Source organism: Semicossyphus pulcher, unplaced genomic scaffold (genome assembly GCF_022749685.1).
Source record: "Semicossyphus pulcher isolate SPU_LCO1_2020_fin unplaced genomic scaffold, fSemPul1.0.p SCAF_17, whole genome shotgun sequence".
Taxonomy (NCBI): Eukaryota; Metazoa; Chordata; class Actinopteri; order Labriformes; family Labridae; genus Semicossyphus; species Semicossyphus pulcher.
The window spans coordinates 11,493,591-11,516,156 of NW_027211681.1; positions in this window are offsets into that span (position 1 = coordinate 11,493,591).

Here is a 22,566-nt window from a genome sequence, read left to right on the forward strand (position 1 = left end):
GCAGGTATTCCAGGTGGTGTCTCCGTGAATGGAGACGCTGTGTCTTTACCCTGTAATCCGGACCAGGGGACACCAGAGCCGAGCCTCCCAGCTGCAGCAAAAAGCCAGAGACGATGGAAGAAATTCAGACACAAGAAGAGGTGCGTAACCTACCTTACAGCTGCTTTGAATAAATCAAAATGCATGTTCATGTATAACTACTCACACCTGTCAGTTGAATCCCACCTACGTGACTTGAGTGTTCGCTGGTACAAGGCCGGTGTAGATATTTGCATTGGTTAAAATGGAAATGTGTCTGTTCTGTCAGACAGGTGAAATAAAAATGCGACAGTAGACAGAGCCTTGCCAACAATAGAGACTATTGTTATCTGTCAGCCCAGAATAAAAATCCAGGTATTTAATATTCTGTCCTGTCAACTGTCTAAGGAGTTGTGCAATTCAATGTTTAAGAAAAAGACATTTTGGATAATACATTAAAAATGTATAGGTCATATTTGTATATAAAAGAGAAGATTTAATCCAGTCCGTATCTGGTTCTTACCGTACTTAAGCATAAAGACTGGAAATAGGAAACAGCAAGGCCAAGAAATATATATAATTTCCCCTGATAAAGCCACAAATGGATTTAAAAAGCAAGATGTAAATAGTGAGTTTTAGAGGTACTGGGAGCCTCTTTGGACACTGCTGTTCCATGGTTTTCAGACTTTATGCTAAGCTTAACCAACCTGCTGTAGCGTGTAGCCGTATACATTGCTTAGAATTAAAAGGAACAGACATTTATTGCCTCAGTGATATGGCCAAAATAACATAATGCATGGAGGAAATTGTTCAGTGTAATGCAGGAGCTTCCCCACAATCTCAGTACATACAGAAAACATCTAATTTCGCAAAGCCTTTGTGGTACAGGTGTGCCATTGTACAAAAGTTTTACCTTGTTTTTATGGAGTAGTATTTGAAATCATGAAATACCATTGCCGCATCTATCTTTTTATATTGTTTCAGGCAAGAAAACTGAAAAATTGAATTAAGACCTATCAATCTTTTCTAGAAACGATGAAATGCTCCCAACGATGCCACAAGAGGAGGAAGACTGGGAGAAGGAGATCCAGGAGGTCACGCTGACCGGCTGGGATAAGCTGTGTTTTGGGATCTGTCCCTATGGTAAAGAAAAAAACATCTAAACATTTCAGTTTCTTCCTCCACAGCATTGACTTTATAATTGCTGATAAAATTATGTACACTCACCGGCCACTTCATTAGGTACAAGTGTACAATCTAATGTAGTTCAATAAAACAGCACTGCCACGGATGTTGAGAGTCGGAAGTGTGTAAATTCAATTATGCCCCACCACCAATTATGACCTTGACGCTGAAATATCATTGAATTAACACCTAGAAAAAAAGCCTGTACATTACAGGCAACATAAAAGCAAATCTTATGGCGGAGCAGGTGTAATGCAGTGGCCGGTGAGTGTATATAAACATTAATCTTAGGATTGAAGTATTGTTACTCCAGTGAAATGCAGGAGACTCAAAATGTAATTAAATAGAAAATGCTATCTATAAAAGAAACACTTAAAGGGCAGCCTTTGTTGGACGCTATCCGCTTCTCCAATGGGCCCTGGAAAACAAAACTACACTTCCTCAATCTAGGACGCCCGGCTCTGATCTCATGTCTGCAGATCCTAAGATTTTTTAGACGATTCACCGGTATATTCTCATCGTATTTTTGATTCTGTACCGCTCTGAGCCGTCGCCTGCAGCAATCAATGTCTTTGACTAGAAAACGATATTTCACTCCAGCGTCTCTCGCTGGGCCGTTCCTTTCAGATGGAGGGGCGCAATGCACGCTGGGTAGTAATGCAGAATGGGCGAAACCACGAGCTGTTTGTACAACTTTCTCCACAGCTATGGCGCCAGTTTCAAATATTATTGCTTTTATCGATTACTGAGAACACCAGCTTTGACTGACAGTGGCTTTTTCCAGGGGCGAACTGCTCCTCTCTCAAAACGTTTTGTCCACTCAGGCTGTGTTTGGGTGTCAGAGCTGCTCTTTTGGATTCAGGTCAGGCCCAGTAAATGTGTTTCCCTGATCTTCTGTGCCTCCTCCAGGTCCACAAGATGTGCTTCATTTCGCTTTGCGGGATTTGACACTCAAGCAACGGGACACGGTCGACCTGCCGGTGACAGCCACTTACAGCCCATCCATACACCACCCACGCCCTGTCCGATGGTCCTGCTACAACATTCCCACTGAGACAGACCAGTTTGCAGACGCTGATGACGAGTAAGCCAGACGTATGCTGCTATGTTAGAGATTTGTAGAAAGAATATTCACAAAATTAACGGAGGAGTTCTGCTGTGAATGTAGTTAGCCCTTGTTAGCCTTATTGGGGATCCCTGATGGGACCCATGTTTGGTTACTCAGCCTTTTTTTGTCGTCTCCATCAGTGAAAGAACTTAATTTTAAATGTACTCCAGTTCAGCATCATAGGAAAGCTTCAAAATCAAATAGGTTAATGCCATCATATATGGAGTCTACGTTGCGGTTTGGTTGTTTTTTATCGTAGGTTTTATTTTGTAATTTTTTATTCAGATTTTATATTTGTTTTATATTCTAAGATACTACGTTGTTGAGCTTTTGTGATCTTAAGAAATGATTTTAGCTGTCTACTATCAATTCTGTTGCACCACTTCTGTTACTGCTGTTCTTATTTTCATAACTGTTCATTTAATATCTTCATCATTTCACTTTCAAGGACTGAAGCAATTGGTTTTATCTATCCCCCCCCCCTTTATTTAAATGCCAGCAGAGGGGAAACTGTTATAAGTTGTCACAAGTTTCTCTTTTTAGCCAGCGAATTCATTTCTTTTATCATAAATTGCACATGTTCACATCATGCACTTTAAATTTTGGGAAGCCCGCCTAACAAGAAATTATGGTTTCATGATGTAACAGCAAAATCAAATAGTTACCTGCCTGTTCAAACATAAATTTTTCATTTTCAAAACCACAATAAATCAAATGTTCTTCTACCTTGTGCTCAAACCTTGCATGTTTATAATTTTCACCTGTTTAGCAGGTAGCGTCTCTTTAAATGAAATATCTCATTCCCCTTTAAATCACGGAAAACAACAGATTTACTCGTGGTACATTTACCTGGTTTCAGTCTTACTTTTGAGAAGGCGATTTTAGAAGCGACGACACCTTTCGCCCACTAGATGGAGCAGTTGGTGTCAGAATTGGTTTCCTCTGAGTTATTCCACACACCTTTGGGAGTTCAGTGAGTTCATTCCCAAGGACTGGAGAGACACAAGCACTTACTTGCATGCTGTTCAAAGCACCATTTCTCCCTCGAGTTATCATTCAGAGCGCAACTGCAGATGAGGTTGCAGACAACTGTTACTAAGCTGATTAATGCCATCTAATAATACTTGATCATTCATGTCCACAGACACCGTGTCAATAATAGATTGAGGTCATAATCTTTGGTGCAATCCACAGCCGTGTGCTCTGATGAGACTTTGTAGTTGAATTTTAAGCAGAGCTCTGGGTTTGTTTTTCAAGCCATAGTGTTAAACATCAGAACCATCACTTTCAAAGAGATGAAGCCGCTTTTGATGTTCCCCAGACTTCTATGTGAATTGCATTGTTGATGATAAGAGCAAATGCGACTGCAGGAGTGGTGTAGACGGTGAAAGAGGATGATGATGTTGTTCTTATTCTAGTGTTTGTGGACGCTTTAGATGGGGCACGAAGTGACACTGAGCCCCCTGTGTGTGTTTCATTGAGTGGTTTGTAGGACAGTTGAGAATAGAGGCAGTTTTCTTAAATACAACAAGGATGTTTGTGTCGAGGTGGAGCAGTGTCTTAGTGGTTAGATGTGTCTCGTCATAGCAGGAGGGTGGAGTTTGCTTGTGTTATAATACTGTATAAGTCTGCGAGTGAATGCATGTCTTTGTCTATACATGAAGGCCTTGCCTGTAGTTGGATGCATGCAAATACAGCCTTGGAGCACTTTAGACTATAGATGAATGATTGTTGGAATGTTAACTGCAATCTGTTTGTCTTATTTGACTGAATCATCAGTTTCCTGGAAGCTGACCCATACTTTATGTCCATATTCATTTATAGCACCGATGATCATTCTTTGCGAACTCGACTTGCCCTATGGTGAAAATCGTCTCCAGAGCAGAATTCACATATGTTATTTGTTTGATCTTAGACAGTTTAATAAATATTTGTGAGCACGCATAACTCTCTCAAATCCAGTAACCAGAAAAATATTGTCTTCATAGCTGCTTTTTTTAACAGGAGGTGTTACTCTGTCACCGTTTTATCTTCCATGGGAACTACTTAGTCTAAAAAATTGCGGTATTCACTAAAAAAAAAGTGCCTGTTTGCTCATTGAAAGTTCCTCTCAACGCTATCAATCTGTTCTCAAAAGCCCATCTGTTATTCATTGTTATTGGAGCAGCCCTGCACATGCCATGCTGACTTTGTGAAAGCCTGCTTGAAATTCACAAATGTTGACTAAATCGGTATCGTTCAAACGAAAAGTGTGTCTGCCGGAGAGTGGATTTCCCCGTGAAGGCTGCAGTAGCTGTTAAAGTGCTGCAGTGTAATTGTGCGGGGGCGGAATGAGCGTTACATTGTTAAGAAATTGTGTGTCTCATACATGTTGTAATCCTGGTGAGTGATTAATGCCCCTATATGTCTCAGTGGACCTTTTCTCCACATCCTGTGTTTGGACAAATAAGCAGACGTGCTGGAGGTCTGTACTGACTGCCCTCCTACGTCCATCCTGCAGTAATGCTAAGGGTCAGGTTCAGCTGATTGCGTGTAGCTCATGAGTACATTAGAGAGACATTTGCACATTTGTATGAGTAGCACAGACCGTTACATTATTATATTGATAGCCTGATGGACTTTGATTCTCATACAAGTACAATTTCCCAGCTCTGAGACGACTTTGGGGAAATCAGCTCCAGGCCTTTAGCTCCACATTTCTCAGATGTGAATCACAAACCAGTTATTTCATCCGGTTCCAGCGTGACCATTCATTTAGCATTCAACGTCTTTGATTGATCTGGCAACATAATGGTTTGTTAGCCTGGCACAGGAAGACACCCAGGAGGAGACAGGAAGGAAGATTGTGGTCACTTCAACCTCCTTCAGCTCACCAAAGCAAACAAACGGACATTTGTCACTAAAATCACAGTTATTCTAGCTTTCCTTAATTGCTAATCCTTCCTGTTCGGTACATGTGTAAGCTGCAGCCAAGTGCTCTGCCCTGGTGTGGGTGCAAGTGCTCACTTCAGTGAACTCATTGACAATTTCTACTGTATATTTATATAAGGCCTATTTTATATAAGAATCTGTAGGCAGGGACGTGGATTTCTGGGATGGCAAGTGTTGATGTTTCCGTTTGTAGTACGCTTATAGTCCGAGTTATATTTACCAGTCACACTGATGCAGGACAGTCCGTGTGGAGAGTAAAGCAGGCGTAATGTAATGCGGCGTAATGACGTCCCGGCTCCCATCAGCATCATCTGACAACGATTTCCCTTCTTATTAATCTCTATAGACAGACATCTGCATGCTAACAGCTTACAGTCTGTTCTAGATCTAAAATTCATCTTGAGATAATTTCCCTTGATGCTGTGTCGCAAAAGCCGTTCAGAGTTCAGATTTCCCAACTTCCTCGAATGCATCAGATCGATCTGACCTTGGTTCAACAAACCACCATTTTAAAAGTTGTTTTCTTCTCCTCTTGAAGACAGACCTGGCAAAGCTTCATTTTACTTTTAACAAATCTGCATCATGATTTCGGCAAATGTAAGACCCGTTAATTAAAGTCAATCACAAGAAAAGCTTAAGACGTTTAAATGCTAACCGCCGGCTACATGCCCGGCATGTCAACCGATATTGTGTTTGCTATGACTACAGATCCCAGCTGTTTGCAGGGCCTATTTAGAAAATGAATGACCCTTTTTAAAGTCGAGGTGAAATGAAAAATGTCATTTTAATCCTTTTAGATCACATCCTCGGTAATATTGAGCATCTGTTTGACAATATAGGCCAAACAAAATACAGAAAATCAATTTCTTCGTATTCTTATATCATAATCCGATCATTTTTTTCTTCCTGTTAAACAAAATATCACGTGTGCTTACGTAAGCTACTACCAACCAATAATATCATGACATCCACCTGTCAATCAATCTGCAACATTTAGCCGCAGAGCACCAAGAGCGCTCGGTCAGTTAGCTAGCTGCTGCGCTGTGGAGAACGTCTGTCTGCGCCCACTTCTCAACGATCAAATCAAATCCCTCTAATGATATGCCCCGCCTGCATGTCCGGTTTCACTCGGAAATACGTCACGATACGGAAGCTAGATACTCTCGAAATGCCGTTTCAGCTCGACTTTAAACACATCACGAATAGGAACCAAAAGGAAACCAAACACAGCGGCAAAAATAAGGTCAGAGATTCATTTTGACAACAAAAAATATATATCAATAACAGATATGGTAAGCAGATACAGATATGGAATATTAGCGATTTGTAGAGATAAAAATGACATGGATGGCATGAAGCTGCAGATTGTGTAGCTTCAACAATACATAGTTTTTAAATTGGAGATAACAAATCCATAATAGAAACCTCCTCCTAATCTTCCCACAGAGTCTCTCACTTAAGCCAAAGTAATTCAGCACCCAAGTACTGTACTTGTTTAACAATCTGCATCAGTTCTCCTCTTCCACAGGACTTTATTGGTGCAGAGTTTAATTAGGCCACCATTGGGAGGGAATGACCACAGAAGACATTCCTTTGTTCCTTCACATTCCTCCATGCGAACAGCAAGAAAAATGTGCTGTATCAATAAGATCCCGGCCCCCTTCCTCCTCTTAAAATGACCTCCTGCGGTGTGTGATAAATCGAACACCCAGTTCAGACAGGATCTCAGATCATTTCTCCTCTGTGACTCACGTCCAGTCGGAGCTTTTCAGTGTGTCCGGTCGAGCTCTGTGCCTTCTCCCGATTGATCTTGTGATGCGATGCTGGTAAGAACAGGAAGATGCCTGTGGTTAGCTAACCACAGCCAGAGCTAACCAGCAGAAAAACATAAATAAATTGGCTGTTTTGGGGGAGCAGGGCTTCTGGTAAATTAGAACGATTATGTGCAGTCCACTGGTGAAAATTGGTAAAAGATGGAAACTAAAAGGCCCTTTTGGAAAATTTGTCTCAGCCAGGCTAGATCCATGCCAGTCTTATTTAATTCAGGATTTTTTCTCTGAAATCTGGCAGCATTAAATTTAATGACTCCTTGGCACTTTAACGTCTCTTAACTTCCTGGAAATGGAGGATCGCATTCACTGCCTTGTTTTACTCTGAGAGGATGTGAACACATGGATTTCTTTGGGTTTCCTTGAAGCCAAATGTATCGCTCCCAAAGACAAGACGCTTCATGGTTTCCTGTCATTGTGACCCGACCCAGTAGGAAGACAGCCAGCATGTAGAGATCTGGGTGACAGACCATGGAGAAAGAAACGAACACAGCCTGTGGAAATAGCTGGCAGCAGGGAGTGCAAAGGCTACAACAGCCCGACGGCCAAGCACGCTGTTTCTCAACTTAGTGATGAAACAATAAGGTGCAGCAATGCTCCTGTCAGCTCGTCCAACTAGGTTAGCTCACGCAGAATCATCCCCGGGCTTCAAATCTGATGCACTTTATTGGTGTTTATGTTTTAGAAAGAAAGAAACCGTTGCCACATCTGGTGAGCAGAGGAAGGGCGACAGATTCTGCTGAGTCAGAGTGATTGGAATCAGAGGGCGTTTGCCAGGAGTGAAATCTTCACCATATGGTGAAACTGGAGCGTTGCACCAGCGCTACAAGCCTGCGTCTGGTAATTCACTTCCTGTATGTCGCTGTCTTACTATTCTCGGACATTCTTGCTGTAACATTATTACAGAGTTAAGGAAATGCATGTGTTGTGACAGAAATTCCTCCTGACTTGAATTATAGAGACATATTTCAGGCAGCGACAATGACTGTCTAGTTTGTGGACTCTGGTCACAACTGCCTCATGTGTTATGATCTTATTTATGCAGTCTGTGGTTATGATGTGCAACAGATCAATCTTCAAGTTTTAAAATAAGATTAACACAAACAAAATTAATTCTCAGAGTATCATGGGTGCATTGTATGCATTACAAATGCATTTATTTGTTTGGATAGACGTCTATTTTTAGTTTGGCCTTTAACATAATAAATATGTCCATCACAATTTCCTTTTAATCACCTTTTTTTTTAAAGATTTTGTATGGCCTTTCATGCCTTTTATTGAGAAAGAACAGTGGATAGTGTTGGAAACAGGGGAAGAGAGTGGGAGTGTCACGCGGCAAAGGGCTGAGGGCTGGAGTTTAATCTGGGGGCCGCCGCATCGAGGACTATAGCCTCTGTGTATGGCCGCCGATTTAAAATGAATTTCTACTATAAAATACTTATAATGCAGCAAATCTTCACAGGTCAGAAGCTGGTTGTCAAAACTGTTGCACATATCTGTTCTGACCATCACTTAATGATTTAATGGCCTAATATTCAAGTTGCATTTCTTATTGTTCTGTGTTGACACCTAAATTGACGCTACTGGTTTTTATTGTGTTCTCGTCATTCAGGCTTCAGGAGTTCTGTCCACTGTTGAGTCTCTGCCTGAACACGCAGTAATTAAAGGGTTATCCGTCTCCATGCAGCTTATCATTTGATGCCTGCAGTGACGTGCCAGCCCCAGACAGAGGCAGTGTTTATCAGCCGTACAGACACTGACCCTGTGGCCTGTTGGGATGCTGTGCTCGTACATCGGCTGGCTGGCTGGCTGGCTGCTACGTATCGGCCTGTGACGACCTGCTCGTCTGGCTGCTCTGCCTACCTGTCTGCCTCCTACTCTCCTGTCTCCCTACCTGTTCGGCAGCTTCTTACTGACAGCCTCTCTGTCTTCCTGTCAGACTACTCGCCTGGGTGTCTCCGTGCTGCCTCTCTCCTGTCCGGTTACATTTTTTTGCCTTTTCCCCCTGCCAGTCACACTGTCAGTCTTTCCTCCTCTCTGGTCGGCTTTTGTCGTCCCGTCTACTCGTCTGGCTGTCTGGCTTTCCAGCTGAGGGATGTCTGGAAAGGTGCTGGATAACAAGGACCAACCACTCGCATACAAGAAAGGAGACAAGGAGGGAGGGTGAGAGAAATGAGGAGGAGGAGGAGGAGGCTGTGACAGATGAAAGGAGAGATAAATGGAGAAAAAGGAGGAGGAGAGGCACAGGGAGGGTGCACATACAGTAAGAGAGGGTGTGGAGAGAGAAGGGTGAGAGGCAGGGAAGGAATGAACACATGGAGATAGACGTGCTTTAAGGAGGAACAGGGGGAGGCGATGAAGGGAGCAGATGGATAGGTGAGACAGCAGAGTGAAAGAAGTAGTGAGACGAGAGATGCCGAGACAGACAGACGAGGCATGCTGCTTATTAAGAGGCTTCCACTCTGCTGCTGTTTCTTTATTATATTAACACACAGACGGACTGTTAGTCTGGGGAGCAGAGCTGCGACTCTGTGGGGACTTTATAAGCACAAAAACACACACGCCATCTCTCTCACACCTTCTCCTTCACATGCACACACACACAGGCAGTCGTGTCATGTCTGACTGCTGATGCTGTGCGCATTATGTTGAGTGTCTGAATAACAGATTAGACCGTCTAGTGTAAAGTGCTGTAGTCAGTTGATATGATGCATAACTGTGGTTTATCTTATTAGGCAACCTGGACCAATAGAGTTTCCTCCTGCCTGTCACCAAACGCACTGCACTGAGCCAATTAAAGATGAGTTTTTAAGTAGTATAACATGACGATACAATATGCTAGGATTGATGACTGTATATATAAATGGATGACGCGTCTCCATCTGCTCTCATTGTATGAAAATGATGCCAAAATAGCCCCTGTGGCGGGCGCTACTATCTTGCGATGGTGACGTTATTTGGAGCCAGAGTTGAGCAGTAGAGATCAGCGGGTGGAGCCGCCATAGCCACATCAGCTAACCAAAACACACACTTTAACTTATAGAAAAAAACAGCAAAGATCCAGCAAGCAAGCTTCTTGTGTTGGTCTGAAGCAGGTATGGAAACTACACTGACTGTACTGATTGTTTTAGGTTCGTTTCCTCTCACAGATCGTCCTCCACTCTGATAATCCGGAACAGATCAGCTGCAGGAGCCGCATTTGTCAACAGAGCTGTCAATCATCATTTTTACAGCATCAAATAACTAATTAAAAATAAACTAATCAGAAAAATGAACACTTGGACGTAAATCAGCATGATAAGAACTAACTATAATGACAGAAAATGTATTTGGTGTGTGTTTTGATTTTATAGTTTGACTCATGTCCCATCTGTTAACATGGAGGAGGCGGGCTTTATGACCTATACTGCAGCCAGTCAGCAGGGGGCACCCAAAATGTTTTGGCTTCACTTTTAGGGAGCTGTCACCTCGTCCATCTTTTTATACAGTCTATGGTTAGGATACATTACGTTGCTATACGATACGCTACTATATGATACAACACGATATGACAGGATACGATGCACTTTATTTTATACATGGGGAAATTTGTCTCGGACTTGAATGCTGCAAACAGCAGAAAGCAACAGATCAATTGAAGATACTTTTCATCAGTTATATTCTGGTTCCAGTTTTTCAGTTATAAAGATTTTCTGCTCTTCTCTATTTTTTTCCAACTTAAATTTAATGTCTGTGTTTAAGACTCTTATTTTGACAGGAAATGTCACTCAGTGACATGAGTGAAAGCACGAGTACTGTTTTTAGTAGTTGATCACTTTAAATAATAATGAATACATCCATTGATGTACAGTTTACAGAATAATGGACCTAGTAGAAGTTCAAGTACAAAAACAGGTGTTATCCGTCATTAAAAAAGTCTAACTCAAACTCCCACTGCCTTTAATTCACTGTAGAGTGATTGCTCGTAGCATTAGCCAACATGCTATCTGCTGAGCTTGTATTTCTATGTTTGTGTGTGTGTGGATGTAATCGCTGGAAACGAAGAGAGTGCTGGAGGAAAAGGGGGGATTTTGTATCAGCCTCTCTGTGTGTCTTTGATCAGCAGGGCAGAGCCCAGAATCCTCATTCTCCACATTGCTCCATGGAGCGATAAGAGGAGTTGTAGCTAGCTAGCTCACACCTCCCACGCCAATTTTCTCCAATACACAAACACACACTCTACACACGATACATCACCCAGGAATCTGCCCTTTTAGAGATGAATTACATTCTCTCCCTTGTCTGTGTCTGCCTCTCCCCTTTTTCTCACTCACACACACACACACACACACACCCTCACACACATCTACAATTAAACAGGCTAATACACGGCTAAGTCCAAGGTTCTTCAGCTCTCCTGCCATCCATTCAGAAAAACCCAACCTTATTTTCCGCCCTCCCTCCTCCCTCGCCTGTCTCGGCCCATGTGTTGTCTTTCCATGCCTTTTGTAGCTGTGGTCAGTGCAGCCATCTTTGCAGCTGTATCCACAGTAATAACTAACTTTCCGTAGGGGAAGACCCATCGGACAGCACATAACAAAGGAATGTGACCTGGCTGTCACAGCTGATAGAGATATCTGCAGCCCTGTGTGTTAATTTGCACCCTCGTAGTGGCTGCGGTGGAGTTCAGCTGTTTCCTCCTTTAGTACAGTATCGGGTAATTGTCCTTTAATACAAGTCTGACTTCATGATATTACAGCAGTTTTTCATTCCCTTTTAAACACTTCTCACATTATGGTCTCAAGTCAAATCATGTGTGGCAGTTGGCTCGTAAAAACTACATTTCTGGAGGTGAGAAGCGGCACCTTTCGCTCAGCAGTGACGTGCAGAATCCTACGTGGAAACTTGTTTTTGGCTTCTTCTGCTGAGCTGGGAAGCTGCCAGGTGGTTAAGGTGGTGATACTTAACAGTTAAACTCATGTCATTCACATAAAGTGAAATCAGAAGCGGTTGGCAAACCACTGTTTTGTTTTGTTACATTTTACTCTCTCCTAAGGAGTGCCTTCTTTCAGGATGACTTGGAGGAGTACAATAATAATGTGATGGTTTATGACAGAAAATTATTGAGCAATTATTCTCATGAGTTTTTTTCAAAGCAAAAAGGTTGATTTTTTTTATTTTGCTAAATGCTCATGCACTTTGATTGTTAGTTTGCACAAAACAGGCTATTACAATATTCTGACAGTGTTTTGGGAACATTTGTGATTTTTTTTTTTTTGCCTTTATTAGACAGAACAGCTGAAAAGAGAGAGTCAGGGAATGACATGCAGCAAGGGGCCGAGGGCGGGAGTCAAACCTGTGGCCCCTGTGATATGCATTTCTATTTTCTGACGAGAGCTGAAACAATTACTCAAGTCATTGATTATACAACATAAAATGTATTATTCTGATAGTAACTTAAAATGAATATCCAGACAGTGTTGCATGTGTGACGTCCACAGTTGGCTTCCTGGCTGACGGTCGCTTTCCTTTTCAGACTGTTTGCTTCATCTGAGCGTCCAATTTGTTTCTTTCTCTTTGGATTTTCACTTCTTGTTGAAGTTGTATCTGTAGTCATCGATCTTTTCTTTGTTTGTTCAGTCATAGTAGATTACTGTTTACTCGCAACGCTTGCAGAGACCGGAGAAGCAGCCACTTAGCTCCGCCTACTCTCTCTGACAGACCAACCACTGCTAGGTGATGGAAAACACGTCACTAACTGGGCGCCGCTTGTGATTTTTTTCCCATGAAAGTCACACCAGACACCCAGTCCATAATAATACTATATACTGCAAAGTCAAATGCTTTCATCAGTGGGCCATAGGCTCAATCACCATCGTGTTACCTCATTCGGCGATAGATAGAGACTTAACAGACATTTATTTAAATGACAATCTTTGATATTATTACAATGAATTGTTTGGAATTTAATCAGGAAGATAATTGATGGACTAATCGGTAATTGAAATAATACTTAGTTACATGTATAATTTTCATTTCATTTCCTGATGCGTCATACCAGGTAACTGCTTGGGTTATTCTTTATTTAATGTGGCTGCTTGTGTATTTCACAGTATTTCCTAAATGATGCTTAATATACATTTATTTATTCACACCACTGTTAAGTAAGGGCTCTTGCTCTTTCTCTACATGTCGCTTTGGCAGTCGTCCAGTTTGCAAAATCATCCCTTCAAAATGAATAAATCAAAGTCCAGCAGAACATCCAAATAACATACAAAGAGTGAAAGATCCCCCACATACTCATTAACCCTTGGCATGTTTCCTCATGTTCCCTGTCAAAGACTTCTCTTCACACGGTACGCTGACGTTAAACAGAGCTGTCTGCCATTGAATCCTGGCACAGCGCGGGCAGAAAAGTGGGCATCTGGTGGAACGGCACCTCTGCGCTCGTGGCGGTGTTAGCTGGCAGCGGCTGCAGAAAGATGGCAGCAGGATGGCAGCAGATAAACAGAGGGAGCGGGCACGGTATCCAGGACGAGCAAGGTCGCCGGCAGGTTGATTGAGTGCTTGTAGGAGTGGGTGACCTCCTTCGCTTCCCCTCTGTGGCAGACGAGAGAGGAGAACGAGGGGATGATGAAGCAGGAGAGGAGAAGAGGGAGTTAAGAGCTTGTATCGCTGCTGTCTGTCCCACTTTCTCTCTATTTCTTTCTTTCTCCATCCTCCTGTGGTCGCACTCGCAGACAGGCTTTCTGTTCCTATACACTCACATATTTACACTGTACAGTATGCACACTTAACAGGGCACAAGTAAACTCCCTCTCTTTGTGTTGACCACATACAGTGTGCATGCTGAGTGCACTTAGGTGTGCCTACATATAAACACCCTGGACCTTGACCTTGTGCATTGTAAAGCATCAAAGCGACGCCCAGTAATTTAAAGCCCACGTAAAGTTTCTCTTTGTCTCCGCCGGCTAATTCATCTCAGCCAGCTCCCTTTGTACAGGCCGTATTATTGTGCATTAGCACCACCGTGGTTACAGCCCAGCATTGATCACACTTAATCACGGTGACAGACGAGCAGGTTGGTGAGTCAGCGGGCGTGCACGTCCATGTGTGTCAACGGGGTCTGCTGCTGAAATGTAACAGGCAGGTTTAAAAACTAGCCATCAGGTGCAAATGTGAAAAGCACAGCAGGGCTGAAAAGTGAAGGGCAGAGGGGGAGGAGGATGGTGGGGATTTAAAGGTAAAGTACAACATTTTGAGGCATAAGCTTCTTTGCATCTTTGCCAAGATTACGGTGATGCATCTCACACATTTGTGCACCAAATACCAAGCTACAGCTGCCAGTTAGCTTAGCTTAGCCCAAAGACTGGAAACAGGTGGAAACAACTAGCCTTGCTCTGTCCACTTTCTTGCAGACATCTGCTAGCACTCTTTTATCTGTCCCTTGAATATAAAGGTACCGCCTGTATATGCACAGCTTGACCTGGCAACAAGACAAACAGCTTCCTGGTTTTCGACTGAAAGATACAAATCAATACAATCATCAAGACCTGGCCTGACACATACGCCAAAAAAGTTCCTTTTAGGCTGATTACGCGCGGCCTAAAAAATGTGCAGCATTGTGTCTCACCCTGGCCCTCGTAGCTTTTACATTTTGATAACACCTCGGATTTATAAATGGCTTTACATATATAAAACCTCCATGGATAAAAAAAAAAAATCATAAGAGGTGTCATGTCAACAGTTTTTTTTAGGCAGCAGGGGAATTTTTTACTGAAATACTGCAAGGCTACTCTGCAAAATTGAAAGCAAGGCTAATCGCCAGCACGCCCAAGTTTAAATATTACAGTTTTTCTGGTCTTCATGCTAAGCTAAACTAAGCAGCTGCTGCAGCTTAGAGTCATGTGATGTTAGCAATCTTATTATTTAACTCACAGCAATAAATTCAATCAGCGTATCTCCCAGAATGCCAACATTTTCCTTCAACAGTGCAGCCATTGTTGAAGGTGCTTTTATAGTTTCTACAGATTTTAGACCCGTCTCTGATTCGTGCCCTGTTCGCCCTTCGATTCTTCCTCCCTCTGTCCTTGTGCCTCAACCTTCGCTCTTCTTGCTGTCGTCTCTCTCTCCAATCTCTCACTCTCTCTACCTTCGGGCCTTGGAACGAGCCTTTAAACTCCCACACTCTCACTCCTTGTTGGCCTCCATTGCTGCCCGAGTATGGTTTTTTTTTTGCTTGTTTTATCTCCTCATACACAACCTCAAACAGCTATTCAGTTGTAAATTGTAGTGTGCAGGGCTGCATCGGCTCGCTGGAATATCTCGCTCATTCTCCCCGATCGCTCGTCCACTCACACTTACCTCCAGGCTGCTTTTCAGAGCTACGATAGGGATACAGGCTTTGTCTGGAATCTAGCCTTCCGGATGTTTCTAACAGGTGCCCTTAGGCACCCTGTATCTATGTCTGCTGAGATATGTGGCCTGGATGATGTGTGTGTCCGTGTGTGGGTGTGCGTTTATGTGTGTGTGTTGGCAGTTGCTCGTGCATCCTCTGGGGGGTCATCAGGGGCACTCACTGTAAACAGATCTTTGTGGGCATCAGCACATCTCGTGGCTGGAGCACGTGCTCTAACTATTCTATCATTTTCTCTTTCACACGTGCACACACGTGCACACACGCACACACACGCACATACACGCACGCACGCACACACACACACACACACAGGCACATAACAGTCCCCTTCATGCATTCACACATATTCCTTATCTGTCATCCAGAGGTGTTACTCTCTCTTTCTCTCTTTGCCTCTGTGTATCACAGTCTCTCTCTCAGCCCTTCTCCTTGACACCGAGGCCTCTGGCTTGCTTTACTGTTTCCAGGAAGCGGGTAAAACCAGTCTTGAGTTTCCCCTCCGCTCCATTCCAAGCTTCCAGGTGGAGAAAATAGACTCCGCTGTCACCCTTGTCCAAATGTGTCCCCACGTTGGAGTGGAAAACAAACAGTGGAGCTGCCTGACCGGCCCAGAGGGACATGAGAACCTGCGGACTGACTCAGCCCAAGACCAGAAATGAAGGCTTGTACTGCATGTCACCCAGTTCTACTTTCTCTTACCCTGTTATTTATATATCATTATCCTTCCACCTTCTATCTAATGCTGGACAAACAGTAAGAAGTTTGCCACCGTGACTGCAGCTTGCTCTTGCATCACAACCTGTCGTAAAACATCATTTGAGCTTCTGCTGGTCGGGGATGCCAGGCTGTCAGATGGTTCGGTTTCCTTCGCGGTGTGAACTCGATATTATACTGCTACAATCAGTGTAACCTTTCTGGTGAGAACTATTCTAAGAATCTGTTTTGATTCGTAGAAGGAGAGAAATTGTCTTCTCAGAAACCATCGTCAATCATGTGACGGCATTGTCTATTTCCTCTTCCACGTAGCACTTCCTGTTGCTTGGTCCTGCCTTTTCATGCCACGCACAGCTACCCAGGGTGCCCCCAGCTTTCACAGGGAGCACTTAGATTATATATTTAAGCTACAAACTATGCACTTTAATATGACAAGTGTCATAATATGACCACAAATTCCTGTCATTTGTTGACACACAGCTGTGTAGTTATAGTAATTTCAGGTTGTCACACACGATCTCGCTGCCACAAAATGGAAATCTGTCAGTATTTATTGCAGGTTTTATGTTTTTATAAGAGTCCTTAATGTTTCAGGGAAGATTGCGTACCTCTGTGTCATTGATTTTCCCTTTTTTTAAGATGATATTGAAAGTATTTTTTGTCCGGCTGCCAGGCAAAGAAAACAACAGATTCTACGAAAGTCCTTGTAAACTTCTCACACAACAGCTTTCTTCCATTTTGGCAGGTCTCTCAGTGAGCAGCGTTTTGGCAGGTCTCCCTCGTGTCTGTGTGTGTGTGTGTGTGTGTGTGTGTGTGTGTGTGTTTGGTGTGTGTGTGTGTGTGTGTGTGTGTGTGTTTGTTGTGTGTGTGTGTGTGTGTATGTGTGTGCGTGCGTGTTGTTTGCTGAGTTTCAGGAAGGCTCACTTTGCCAGCGGCCCTGAAACAATAGAGCACGGTTTTCTCCTGCTTGTTGCTGCTCGGTGTAGGCCTTCGCCTGCAAGAGCAAGAGGGAAACTCCAGACTTGCCACCTCCTGCTTCTCCTCCTCCTCGTCCTCCCCCTTCTTCTTCTTCTTCTTCTTCTTCTCAGCCTCCTCCTTTTTCTCCTTCTCCTCCCTCTCTCGCCCCCCTCCCTCTGATGACTCAGAGAAATGTGCTTGGCTCTCCTCCCGCTTGCCAGAGCTCAAACTGAGGTCTGATGAAAACAGAGAGAAACTGACAGAAGATCCCTTTATTAGGATTTGGCTCGATGAAGGCCTGAAGCTATTTCAGATAAAATGGGGTTAAATAAGTGCAATCAAAGATAAAGATTTGTCGACGAGAGACCAAATGACTTTATGTTTCAAAAGGCAGTCATACATGTTAAAGTGCTGCGCTGTTGTGCTGGAGCCGGTTGAAGGCCGCATGTTGCTGCTAAGCACTTTTGCAAAGATCGTAGCTGCAACAAGCTTGTTAAAAAAAAACATGCTGATAAGATTTGACTGAAGTAAAAGCCGATGAAGGCGGCCTGTTTTAAGTATGACTTAAAATGAATTCCCTTTTGTGTCCAAGTATCTATCTTCTTTTACTTTCTGTAATTCGAAGACATTTGTTTGGAGAAAAAAAATTGAAAGTGATTTTTATTTCATGACCAAGAAAAAAATCAATCTCTAATATTGGTGAAAAAGGTGCTATTTGTTTCAAACGGCTTTAACTCAAGTTTTGCTTTCCTTTAACAAAAATTGCCTAATTTATTTTATTTATTCTTCTCAATTTCTGAAAGTATTATCATCTGTCTTTATGTAAAATATTCCCTCATATTTTGCAAATGTTTGTTTAATACTTCACAAAAGACTTTGATCCATGTGATGATATAAAAACTGCACAAAAGTACATTTAAAAAAAACATAATCCAACATTGCTCCAAAAGCTGTGCTCTCTTACATCACAAAACTTTAGATATTTATACAGAATAACAGAAAATAAATAAAATATATACATATATATATAAAACAGAAAGGGTTTGATGATTTAACTGTTTAGAGCAGAATAATTTAAAATAATTGAATTTCACATTTCAGCATGTGGGGCAGAGTTTTAAAAAAAAAAGATCCTCTCCTTTAAAAACAATATTTTCTCATCAGTTCAACCGCTTATCTTTCTGTGTGAAATGGAAATGATTTGATAGTCGAAAAAACTTTTTACAGGTATGAAAAAATAAATGGAGATCAGTCATGAGTAAAATAAAAACAGGCCCCAACTGATCAGTCTGGTACTAAATGTCTATTGCTCTTTTCTTTTCTCTGGTAAAATAGATGCGTTATTAATTTATTGTTTTTCATTCTAATTAACCTAAAACGCTTTGTATAATTTACTTCTCACAGGTGCAATTTTCAATTATTGTTTCACATATAAATCATTACTTATTATCTCAGTTATTCTTCTTATGTTACCCCATGTAATCCCTCATCATACACACATTCCACACTTATTGTCTGCACTCATTAAGGTACTAAAATATATTTCCTCTACCATGTAATACAGACCAACATGTCTTGATCGTGAATCATCAGTTAAACACTTAAAAACGTGTAAAAACAGACCCAAAAGAAATGGGCCGGTAAAATGACTCCTCATGATGACGAGCACATTATTATTTTAGCACCTACTGAAAATCACATAAGTTAGAGAAATGTTCTTTTTCGATAGGTTTTATGAAAGTAGATGGATTAATAATTATCAATAATATTAGCTAAAGTTTGCAATGAAAATCAAGTGAGTAGTTTTGTTTTTAGAGTTGAGTAAAGATGTTGAGGAAATAACTTTTTTCTTTTTATAATGAAACATCCCTATCTAAGGTATAGCACATCATTCTTAATTATATAAAATAAATGAATTATCTAAACCAAATTAAATGTAGTGCTGATTAATATTTAGATAAATAACTTTGGGCATCCGGTACGGTTTTAAAATGATTTTTGCAGAGTGACTCACCAACGGTTTTCTGTGTGACTTATCATTCTTGTTTTTTCATGTCCAGCCATTTGGCTTTTCATTCAGGTTTTATGTGTCATCACAGACGATCTGTAACTCAGGAACATTAAAATGGGAACTTCAGCATATTTAGGTCGAGTAGGACATCTGAACTTTGCTTTTCTCACTGATGAACTTTGAAGGAGCTCTGGCAGCATTTGTGCGCAATCATCACTGTGACAATATGTGTTTGTAAATCGGAAAGTATTCAGTTGTTTTTCTTTGTAGTCACAATTTAGCTGATGTGGATAAGAGGCCGTGTTGTCATCCATCGATATATCTTCCTTCCTCCTCTTCTTCTATTTATTTCTGTCCTTCATCCTCTCCAACCGTTGCACTTCTGAAATTCGGCACATTCTTGTCTCTATAATTTAAAACGAAGCAACTTTGTGTCACATCTCGTGTGATGTTGCAGCCTTTGTCTCTGTTCATCGTTTATCGGTTCTGCTTTGTTACTCCTTTTTTATTCATTAATCATCAGCCACCTCTGTACAGCGTGGCACAGATCCTTTACACAACATAACCAAAAGCCCCTGATCGTTTCTGTCAGAAATGTCAACTCTTTGTCACATTCCTCTCTCTCAGGAGGGTATCCTCATTTGTGAATAAGAAATTTGGACAAAACCCCCTGAAATATGATATTAAGACGCACTTGTCACAGATGGTTATATGTGCCAAAAATAGCGCAGCAGATTTTCTTGGCAGTGCTTTATAGTGTATTAGGTTAAACTGTCGGCTGTTATATATTTGGCCAACTGCAATGGCTGCTTTAAAACTATCATTGTTGAGCGGAGTCCCCCAGGGCTTGTATGTCGGCCCAGTACAGTTTCTTCGCTAGAATAGCCCCTGCTTTGTTCACAGCTCTGAAGTCCCATCCTGCAGATCACATGATCTTAATAGTTCAAGCCTACGGCCTTCTGATACACTCCGGAACACGCACAGATCCTATCCTAGAAGCTCATTTGGTCACTTATCGAATGGCTTGTGCAAGACTGGTAATAAATCTGTTTAAGGAAGTAGTCCACTGTAAAGGAAACAAAAAAATCCCCCTGTGTCTTTGGATGCTGTTTAAATGTGTGTACTTAAGAAAGACAATATACCCACTTCTTTATCTGTTTACATGGTATCCTCGAGTGTGAGTATGATTACACATAGTCGTACACGTAGTTGTAGTTGCATACTACAGCGTGTTTCCCAGTGCTCTTTTGTGTCCATGTTTCACAGGAAATTAGATTATGCAAACTGACGTCTATATTGAACCTGATTTGGCCTTTTGTGCCTGCTGTGCTTTAACAGACACGCTTTCTAGCAAGTGACACGGCTGCACATGCATGAATAAGAGTGTGTGCGTGTTTATGTGTCACACAATGCAGCAGGCTCAGGGGAGGTTTGTATGGTTGGTCCTGTTGTTTCTAGAAGTCCGTGTGCGAGCTAGTGAAGAAGAGCAAGACAGCTACTGAGTGTCAATGTCTGTGTGTTTGTGTTTGTGTGTTCGCATGCATATGTATGTGTGTGTGTGTGTGTTCCTGTCTTAGACAGAAGGAGAGCGACAGTTTGTTTGAAGCCTGCCACTGAGACTAGCATCAAACACCACCTCGACTCTTTGCCCTTCAGCCTGTAATCACACACACAGAGAAACACAGTTCCACATCCCCATACATCTTAGCCTCTCTCTTCCTCTTACATGCTTTAAAAAACGTACTTCGATTCTGATCTATTTCTCATATTAGTATAAAACTCTCGCTGCATGTATTTTATTCTCTTCTCTTCCATTCCAGCCGGCTATCTGCCTGAGAAACCAGGACACAAACATAAACACAGGTTGTCTTGTCAATCAGACAACACATTGGTTTGTTTAGACTCAAACGTTGGTTCCAACCCGACTCCTCTGAGGTTAGCCTGTGACAGGTCCGGGAAAAGATGTAAGTGCAGCATTGAGTGGGATGAGAACTTTTATTAAGTCATTATTTCAGACATGCACATTTTGTTCCTTTCAAAATTATTAACTCAAACTCTCCGTAATCATAGAGAAACAGATGCGTTTTTAGCTGATTGCTAATGTTGGTTAAGATGTGAAGCTGAAGCTTGCAGGCCTTAGTGCACATGACCTAGATTACTTGAGGCCACACATGTCTAATAGGAAGTTGATGGTAAGAAAGACTGTCTTTGGTTAAAAATGTGATGGGGAAATTCCTTTGTGACTCACGCTGAGTCGGTGCCAACTTGCTCTGATTCTGGGTTGTGTCAGGTTTGGTGACGTCCACCACCCTCTGGTCTCTTCCTCACCCTGTCTGGGGACTGGTGGGTGGCTGGATGGGTGACTGGAGTGGGTGTGTGGAGACAGGTTTTCACCCCTGCCCTTTATGGTGAGATCCAGTCTGGGTGATGACACTGAGTCATCCTTGCTTTCTAAGCTCTTCTCTTTCTTATTAGTATTCTCCATCATGGCTCCTGTGCTCACCACACCCTATCCTGCCAGTGTTACACACACTGAACACCGAACGCTGTAGGTCTACACAGCCCCCTAAAGGCTCGTTTTTCTAAATCTGGGTCAGGACCCAGTTGAGAGTTAAGGGAAAGATTAAAATGTGCCTCAAATATTCAGAGAACATTAGCATGTAAAACTACTGCCTTTGCTTTTTAACAGAGACCTAAAGCCTTCCTGTATCGCTGCTATGTAAAGATGAAATCCACTCCAGCCTGTAGACATGTCATTTTTCATGCAAAGGGAGGGAGTTGCATCATGTGTACAGTTCACTTCTCCAAGTGATGCAACTCATGCTGCAGATAAGCAAACACAATAGTCTGAAAAATCCGTCTGGTTTCACAAGGAGAACTATGTTGGAAATATGTAGTTAAACACACAGTCTCCTTTACTCAAACAGCACTGTGCTGCCATTATGCTGTGTATAGATCCGACCTCCAGCGGTGCTAAGTGAAGCCTTCTGACAACACGCAGTTCATTCATTCAGCTCACAGGAACATAGAAACTGTATTGTCTGTCATAGCTCTAGGGATGGCAGAGTGTGCATGTCAGTCTGTCTGCGTGTCGGTCAGTCCTATTCTTGAGTCTAAACAGAAATATCTCAACAACTATTCTTGCTTCTCAGATGAAGAATTCTCTCTTGATTCCCTAACTTTTCTGCTGGCACCAACACAAGGTTTACATTTGTGGTTTTGAGGGGAACTTTTCAACAACAATTAGACGGATAACAAAGAAATTAGGTACAGATGATTTATACTAAACTTTGTAATCCCCTTGCTTTCCATGCAGAACTTGGCATCGACAGATGGATCCGCAAATGCTAATTACTCTGAAACCACTCGGTGCATTTTTGATTTCATACAGGCTTTATCAACGGCCACCCAAAAC